A 9,907-nucleotide genomic window follows, 5' to 3' on the forward strand; every position below is an offset into this window, starting at 1 on the left:
ACGAGGCCCCCTAATGAAATCTGCAAGCCTTGCCCCCTTTTTATACAAACCATGCTTCCTTAGCTTTCTTAAAGCACTAGCTAAGGGGGCAATAAGATAGCTGGGGGCCCCCTAAGCTCCCATCTATTAAAACATTGAAAGTTGTTGTGGCCCCTTTGCCCCCTCACCTGTAGAAGTTCTGTTGTGTTAAATTAGTTCTACAGGTGTGACTATAAGAACAGCCCCGCTGGATCAGGCCCAAGGCCCATTTAGTCCATCATCCTATTTCCCACAGTGCCACACCAGATGCTTCTGAGAAGTCCACAGAAAAGGGGTGAAGGCCTGTTATTGCTCCCCTGCAACCAGGGATGTGCACGGAATTGGCAGGGGCTGGTTTGATGGTGGGGGGATGGGTTTAAGGGTGCAGCTGTCATGGCTCCTACTTCTGGGTACATCTGGTAAACGTTGGCACAGGGAGGCAGGGAGGTACGCTGCCACCCTGAAGGGCTTTTAGGGACTCATGTGCTGGTGGAGGAAATGTCGGGGGGGGGAGTGCACCCACCCCCACCCTTAAAAGTTACCCCCCGGCCAGCGAACCTTAGAGCTGGTCAGGGTTCGCACTGGTTCATGCACATCCCTACCTGTAACTGGTATTCAGAGGCATCTTGGCTGGAGGTAGCCTATAACCACCAATCAAGGAAGGATACCCCCTGCCTTGCCCAGGCAGGAAAGTCCTCATTGGCCTCAAAATTTTGATCACAACTTTAGAGAACTGATCATCTTTCTTGAATCAATTAGATTGAAATGTGCTTAACTTTGTCTGGATTGTACCCTAACTTTTTAAAAATCAGCATCAAAACTCATATGTTATTGGAACAGGCCTCCAAAAAGGTATGTCAAGTTTTTTTTAGTTGAAGTTGCCCACTCAACATATTATTCCAGCACATATGCCATGACAACTAATATATTAATAAGACCTGCAGTACAGAATAAAACATTCTTGTCTGAAAGTTAAGAATGTGTTACATATTTTCATCATCCTCTCATTTCAAAAACTCCTTACTGTTTTCATTGCCCCTTTCTTAATGTCATTTGTGACAACTTCATGTTTTCCATTGATTATTTCTCCAACCCAACTTAATTATCAAAAGCGTTATTTTTTACTTCATCACAGATGATGTATTTTGGAACTTTTTTAACGATATCATGGCAAGTCATTTCTTTAATCTGGAGCTTTTCAACTTCTGCCTTGCTTTACCAATGGCACATTCCCAGTAACTCCTCATATACCTGTAAAACTCCTCAGTCATGTAGAGCTGGGCATCAACATAATCCGAACAGTCCAATGCAAACATGCAGCCAAAAGATTGGACACCACTGTTTCATGGGTAGGCATGTACATACTTCTAGGTACTCATTCTGTCTGCAAGATATTTTAGTGGAATATTTATTTATTTATTTATTTATTTTTACATTTCTATACCGCCTTTCATTAAAAGAAAACCCCAAGGCGGTTTACAAAAATTAAAACATACAATAAAAACAATAAAAACACCAAGCAATAAAAACACCAAGCTAAAAACATATCAAACAAGCATAAAAAACAAGACAACAGATAAAAACACACAGAAGCAGCAGTAAAAACGATTATGTAAAAAGCCTGGGTAAAAAGCCAAGTCTTTAAAAGCTTTCTAAAAGCCGTGATGGAGTCTGAGGAACGAATGGCCACTGGGAGAGCATTCCAGAGTCTAGGAGCAGCAACAGAGAAGGCCCTGTCCCAGTGCACGACAGCCGGGCCTCCCTCATTGTCGGCACCCGGAGCAGGGCCCCCTCAGATGTCCTTGTCAAGTGGGCAGCAACCCTTGGGAGCAGGCGGTCCCTCAAATACCCCAGGCCCAAACTGTTTAGGGCTTTAAAGGTCAAAACCAGCCCCTTGAATTGGACCCAGAAACGAACCGGCAGCCAGTGCAGCTCTTTCAAAATGGGGGTGATATGTTCCCAACGGGCAGCTCCGGATAAAACCCTCGCTGCCGCGTTTTGCACTAGCTGCAGTTTCCGGATATTCTTCAAGGGCAGCCCCATGTAGAGCGCGTTACAGTAATCCAGCCGCAACGTGACTAAGGCGTGGGTAACCGTGGCCAGATCTGCTTTCTCGAGAAAGGGACGCAGCTGGCGCACTAGCCGAAGCCGTGCAAAGGCACCGCTGGCCACTGCCTCTACCTGAGCCTCCAAAAGCAGAGCTGGGTCCAGTAGTACCCCCAAGCTGCATACTTGCTCCTTCAAGGGGAGTGCAACCCCATCCAGAACCGGTAAAATTTCCTCATCCCAATTGGCTCTCCTACTGACCAACAGTACCTCCGTCTTATCCGGATTCAATTTCAGTTTATTAGCCCACATCCAGCCCATCACGGCCTCCAGCCCCCAATTCAAGACATCCACCGCCTCCCTAGGATCAGATGACAAGGAGAGATAGAGCTGAGTGTCATCTGCATATTGCTGACAACTCAGTCCAAGTCCCCGGATGACCTCTTCCAGCAGCTTCATGTAGATGTTAAACAGCATGGGGGACAAGACCGATCCCTTTGTGACCCAACAGGCCAACGGCCACGGGGCCGAGCAGTAGTCCCCCAGCACCACCTTCTGGACCCTCCCCCCATGAAAGGGCCGGAACCACCGCAACGCAGTGCCTCCGATTCCCATACTCGAGAGGCAGCCCAGAAGGATACCATGATCGATGGTATCGAATGCCGCCAAGAGGTCCAGCAGAACCAACAGGGACGCACTCCCCCTGTCTAGTTCCTGGCGTAGGTCATCCACTAGAGCGACCAAGGCAGTCTCAGTCCCATACCCGGGGCGGAAGCCAGATTGAAAAGGGTCCAGATAATCCGTATCATCCAAGACCCTCTGCAGCTGGGATGCCCCCACACGTTCTATCACCTTGCCCAAAAAGGAAAGGTTAGACACAGGTCTATAGTTATCCAGGTTGGAGGGATCAAGGGAGGGCTTTTTTAATAGTGGTCTTACCACCGCCTCCTTAACGCTTAAATCTTAATCATAGTTAGATCTAATATTAGAAGGCTCTTTGCTTGCTATATCAGCCAAAGCTCAGGCATTATCCAGCAGCCCTGCTTCTGCCAATCAACATTAAAGAGTCATCAATTGAAGCCTTCGTCATGGAATTTGGACAGGTCCAGTTTTTCTACTCTGAAGACTATGCCAAAGGTGGCTAACCTGAGGCTCTCTAGCTCTTTATGTACAACTCCCATCATCTCCTACCGCAATGGGATGGAGAGCCTCAGTTGGCCACACTAGATTATGCCATTTTTACACCATATCTGAATTGCTCTTCTGCTACTCTCTACAAAATGCATAGCACATTCCACTTAAAACTTTCTGCCCACAGGAGGAAATGTGGAAGAAGACAAGTCATACTTGGTGTCAATGGAGCTCATGACAGAGGAAACCCAAGAGCAAAACAAATAACCTTCCTTTCCTCTGTGTTTGGATTTTTCATCATGTGCACTATTCAAGTGTAAACATGTATTTATTATTTGTAGCATTCTATCTATTCTTCTCAGGGAGGTTCAGATTATGTTCTCAGGCCGTTTAAACTTAGACAAATTTTCTTTTACTGTTGCTCTTTGATCTTCTTCTTTTTTAAATTACCCTGGATCTCCATTATTCAAGGAGAAATTTAGTTTAGGAATATCTTGAAAATATCCCTGTTTTGGACTAGCTAAAATTTCCAGATAGTCTTCAAACACAGCCCAGCATTCAGTGCATTGCCGTAGTCTAATCTGGAGATGAACAGAGCATGGATAACAGTGGTGAAATTATCTACACGACCACTAACCCTGTAGCCATTTAAGCCAAAAATGTGGAAAGGTGGTAATTTGTAGTATATCTAGAAATATCTTTCTCCTATACCACCATTGTTCTGCAATTGGATTTTTCATATGGACAAAGATTCAGGCTTAAAAGGAAGTGAGGCTGTTCTCACGCACAAGCAAAATCGGCCTATCGAAGTCAAGCCCGGTCTTCCCCACATGTGAGAAAACCAGCAGGATCACACCCAATCCCAGCTGTGATTGGCAAACTCGCCAAGCCAACTACCCTCTTAAATGGGGTTCAGAGAGCGAGAGCTCTCTTAAACCTGTTTTTCTTATCATTTGCTAGCCCTGGCTGCTTGCAGCCAGGACTGGGAGACCATGGGGCTCCTTTCTGGCATTGGCAGGATACCCATAATGCACTGCACACTCACATTATGCATTATGGCAGTTCCGGGGGCGGGGTGACTCCTCCTGGCACCCCGAACCTCCGCACTGCCAGAGAAGGAAGCTGCATGTCTGGGCATGCGATCTCAATGCCCAGACCAACGGAGTAGATCATCGGATGGGAAGGTAAGCTTTTTGAGACTTCCTGCCCTGCCCCTTCAAGCCCTTTCTCACAGATCGTGAGAATGGGCTCAGTATCCCACAGTGCAGGAATGGGAAAGACTGCTGCCTGTCAGTCAATCTGGACATGACAAGAAACACTGAATTGTGTTTCCATCTGAACAGATGTGGGGGACCCTGATCTGGATTGGGACTATAGCATGGGGATTTATTCCTCCCCCCCCCATACCATTCCCCAATGAAAATCACCCCCACAATGCATCTATTTGCCCTATAGCAACATATATAGATATATAGCAACAAATAGTAACTTCCTTCACAGGACAAATTGCAGCTTCGGGGGAGAGGCTTTTGGCTTAGCTTCAGACTGAATAGTGCTTAAATAGAGAGCAGTCGCTATTAGACAATATTTGACAATTGTTATGCAGTAGTAGTCAGGGAGGAGATTCTCATGATCCACTAAAAGCGGGCTAAGGGAGCCTAGCCTGCTTTTAGTGGATCGTGTGCTGCCACAGGAGCTGTGTGGCTCCCAGCAGCAAACCCCACTAATTCCCCCTTCTGCTAACCCGGGATTTTTTTTTATCATGAATTGCTGTGGCACAGCTCCGCAGCACAGCAACTCACGAGGAGACCCCCAGCAGGGAAGCTAAATGGAGCCTCCCTGCTCAGGTGTCTCTCCAGCATGCCCTGCGCACTTGCGCAGGGCATGCTTGAGCTTCTGGGGGCCATGTGGCCACCAAATTCCCCAGCCCCCGCCGGCTCTGTAATGGAGCCGGCAGTTGTGTGGGTGGCCGATTCGGCCACCTGCAGCCGACTGACAGGTCATCTGCGAGGAGAGTGGGCTAAGCCCGCTCTCCTCGCAAACCCCATCTCGGTGGTCCCCACTGATCATGGGAACCGCCTCAGGAAGTGGCAAAATCTGACAGATAATTTGAAACAGAAGTTACTGATTTTTTATTAATGTTATTCATTCATTCAACAAAACAAAAATAGCTGAAAGTCAAATCTCAATTCCATAATTCAAGTGTCCAACTGAGGTCACCCGGCCCAAATGCTTGCCGGAACCTAAGGGGTATACTCATGGGTCAAATGGGCCGTAAGCCAGAATTTGGCTTTTTAAAAGCCAAATCTGGCCACTCAGGGAAGTGTCTGAAGTCAAATTTAAATCAACTTTTTGAAATACAGCAGTTTGCTGAATTTTCAAATTTTAGAATTTTGCAAAAAAAAAAATCTTCAGCTCCAGTGTAGTTGAAGGCTGAACTACATTGCCTTGTGCTTCCTTCCAACTTTTTTTTGGTATCGTGTGAGGCTGCTAGGGTCTTAATCAGTATGGTTCTTCATAACTTGGGACAGAAAAGCAAGAGTTGTGTGTGTGTGTGATACAAGTTAATTTGGTTAACATTCTGTTAATTATCATTGTACACAAAAATGACAGCAAAGGGTAGACAGGACAGAATGGGAATTTTGTGCAGTTAAAATGGTGTTTGTAATTAAAATGGATTTGGCATTACAAATGTGGAGCGAGTTCTCTTAGAAAGGCAGTGTATATTTTTATTCCTCTTAGAATAAAACACACCAGTACAATAGCCTTGATGATGACATACAGGCAAAGATCCAGGGAGAGCAGCTACTATGAGTGGAATACATTTCTATTGGTCAAAGCTTTTGCCTTTCTCCAATTTCCCTTTTTGATGAAGCCCTCCCCACTGAGCTACAGCTACATCACATATTAACACAGAGGGCCCTCCAATCCTCAGGAGTGGTTTTTGAGCAGACACAAGGGGTTGCTGGGGAAGTGGATCGGGAGAGCCTTATTGTAGGGCTGGAATTTGACTTGGACTTCTTGGGATACAAGTCACTGGCCAATATGATGTGCAGCTAAATCCTGGCTCACTGGGGCTGCTAAATACGAGAAGGCAAGCCCTGGCTATTTCGCAAAATAGGGCAATTGTGCACCTCCTTAAAACAGCACATGGACACTTGTGTTGTTTTCAATAGGAGCTGGTCATGTGGTAAAGATAAAGTGTGCCATCAAGTCAATTTTGATTCCTGGCGCCCACAGAGTCCTGTGGTGTTCTTTGGAAGAATACAGATGGAGTTTACCATTGCCTCCTCCCACGCAGTATGAGATGATGCCTTCCAGCAGGTCAGTAACACTGATGTTTAGCTGCACATCATGTCAGCCACTGTCTCTGCAATGCCTATATACTGAATGGTAGAAGAACATCTCAGGGAAATGTAAGCTGGCCAAATTATGAACTTTGACCCTAGATGAAATATCTGCCCCAAAGGCTGAGATTACACTTTTCTGTGGTTTTTTATGGCTAACACCACACATACACACAACATTCACATCCTTTGAGCTTAGACCGATTTAGAACAATATTCCCAATTCTCTATTTCCAATCACTACCACAGACTAGAGTCATTTATGACAGCAATGTGATACAATCAGGAAAACCACATATTTGGGCACTATAGATGCTGCTGAACTGTGACACTTCAGATGGCACTCAGAAGCTCCCTGGGAGTTTCTCTGGAGGTTTATTGGAACAGTTTCTTCCAAGAATGCAAGATTTGTCCTCATGTTAGCCTTTTTCAGGCATGGCATGTAATCCCATTCCCCCTTGTCACATTCAGTGTTATGACTGAAAAGGGCTTAAGCTCTTTTGGGAAGATAGTGAAGAAGGAAGAAGAGGGAGGGAGGGGGAAGATATGTAGAGCACATTAGACGCTGATCTAATTGAACAGGCACTGCCTTATCAGCTTTTGTTTCCCTAAGGAATTTTACAGGGACCACCACAGAAAGGCTACATCAAGCAAATGTGGAGTGTCAATATAGGGGAATGATAAGATCATTAGATATCTGTGATGATAGATACCGCTACAGCAGAAACAAAGAGATCATGCCAAGGACTGTCCAATTATTGAATGTGATGGCTGCTGCACTAAGCTGGAGGGAGTAGTCCTGGTGACAGAACAGCGAGGGCGCGATGTGTTCATCGTCAGCTAAAATATAATGATGTGGATTGTTCTGCAAGGGGAGTATTTGAGGTACACGCAATCCGCCACCCACCGAGATATTGTTGGTAGTGCTGTTTTCCATTAATGTAGATACTATTACTGCTTCTGATGGCAGAAAATGTTATGGCTCAGTTGTATGTTATGTAAAAAATAGTAATCCAAAGAAAATACTTTGCATACTCATACCAACAGCTAGCCTCTTGTTCTAGCCTCCTGAAGGATGAAAAAACAGATCATTTCTACTCACAGCTGTATATGCTTTACTCAGTCCCATCAATCCCCTCTTTTCTAAGTCAAAATGCTGCCCCCTTAGATGGGCATGTTGCAACCAATGTAGGCCACTAGCTGTTGCTATCTGTGTGACTGTCACAAGAATCTGATTGGACAGTGGTACCCTGGCCATCACTAATGATGAGAAAGAATCACCCTATAACAGCCTACACTCAAGCAATTATTAGTTTGTTTCTACTTTGTCAAAAGAAATATGTTATAGGATAGGCAGTTGTCCAAACCTGTGGCAATTTTAGCACAGCCCCAACCTTCCATGAGGACTGCAAGCCCTAATAAAGGTCCCCCAGTGCCACAGGGGCCAGTGCTAAGAAAATTTGGCTAGGCCACATTAAGCAACACAGACTTCCCTAGGGAAGTGATGGGGCTGGTTCACTTTCCTGGGCAGCAGCCATAAAAGCCACTTGTCTCCTCCACACAGCTGTTGGAACAACGTCCCTCATATGCTCCCATCTATTGTGAGTTCCTGCTTGGAGTTAGCCAAGGTTCTGAGCCTTTCCTTTCAGAGCTGTCTGTGGTCAGTGACCCCCGCAGATCACTGTCTGAATGCAGAGCCTGACCCAGCCTAGAAGAGGGAATCGTGTAATGAACTCCTCCTTAGGCTATTCTTACTAACAATATGAGAATCTGCTACAGAAGAAGCATGATGGATCCCAGCACTGTTGCCACTGACAGTCACTTCCATGTGGTTGAGACACCACATGACTGTCAGCTAGATCACATTATTTATTTGGAATATCTATGTACTGATTCTCAACAAACAGATCTCAAAGCAATTTACAGAGTAAGAGGAATTCGAAAACTGCTCACAATCTAAAAAGGACAAATTTCCTTACACTCTTCTCAAGGCCTGTTGTATTGGCATGTGTACTTATGAGGGCATCCACCTGACCCACATGGAAAGCTGGTTCCCTCAACTGTACAGACCATGCAGCAGCAATGCTTCATGACAAATATGCTGCTGCAGTAACATCTGAATCATCCTTATGAGAAATGAGTAAAAAGAGCCTCACTGCAGAGTTAAACACTACAATATTGCAGTTTTCCTCCCATCTATTCTTCACTCCTAGAGGAGTAGGCATGCTAAATATTTCATCTAGAGTGCTAAGATTAGACTTGGAGCCATGTGCAAAGTGAAAAAAGAGCTTTGAATTTCAACTTGAGAGAGCTACAATATGAGTAACAAGGCATAGAAAGAGCGTTGGTCATCAAATAATGCACTCAATATACCATCTGCCAGGTTCATCACCAGGTTCATACAAAGAGCAGAAAAAGCTTTTAAAAAACACTCCTTCATTAAGTTAAATAAGGTGCAGCACCTCTGCTGCAAGAAGACCCACATTAACAAAGACTACAGACAAGGACAAAGCAGACAGGGTGAGGGGGGAATTCCCATCCAGCAAATATTCATCAACAATCTAACAGGAACAACTGAAAATACCGCAACCATCACAGCACATGATTAACACACATGAGACATTATACAAGTGATTGGTCTAGTTAGCTTACAAAGCCCTCACCAACCCAGGATATGGACTCCAGGATGTAAAACCAATTAAGGATACGTTTAAAGAAAGCCTAAACAACTGGTGACCTGCAAAGCTGAACATGCCACTTCAGCCGCATATTGTGGCCTGCCAGGTACTTGTTGCCAATCATATTTTTGTAGCTCTGGCAGCAAAAGCAGATTATTATCCAGCCCCTGCTGGACAAGCATATATGGTCCACCAGGGGAATGTTGCTAGTTGGTAACATTCTGCATGATGGGTCACAGTTCTAAAGTTATTATTAAGAGCCAATGCAGTATATGAGTCAGTGCTGAACTTGGACCATAGATGTCCGGGGATCAAACCTGAACAATTATGAAATCACAGGACAGTCTTAGACAAGTTGTGGTCTTTTGGTTTAATCTACCTCATTGAGTTAAGAAAAGCCCATATCATCATCATCATCATCATCATCACCACCACCACCATCTCCTTCTCCTCCCCTTCACCTCATTTATTAAATTTATATACTGTATTATTCTTAAAAGCATAGAGCGTTTAAGGTCTTAGGATATTTGGAGGAAGGATAGGATATAATGGAGCCAGTGTGGTGTAGTGGCTAGAGTGCTGGACTAGGACCGGAGAGACCCGAGTTCAAATCCCCATTCAGCCATGAAACTAGCTGGGTGACTCTGGGCCAGTCACTTCTCTCTCAGCCTAACCTACTTCACAGGG

At 45.1% G+C, this 9,907-nt stretch overlaps 1 pseudogene; it reads right to left on the reverse strand.

Annotated features, from left to right (window-relative positions):
* Positions 1 to 1,001: 1,001 nt before the first annotated feature.
* LOC128323164 (proteasome subunit alpha type-3-like) lies at positions 1,002 to 3,431 on the reverse strand (annotated as a pseudogene).
* Between the last annotated feature and the right edge of the window lie 6,476 nt (positions 3,432 to 9,907).

This window comes from Hemicordylus capensis, chromosome 4, assembly GCF_027244095.1.
Source record: "Hemicordylus capensis ecotype Gifberg chromosome 4, rHemCap1.1.pri, whole genome shotgun sequence".
Classification (NCBI taxonomy): domain Eukaryota; kingdom Metazoa; phylum Chordata; class Lepidosauria; order Squamata; family Cordylidae; genus Hemicordylus; species Hemicordylus capensis.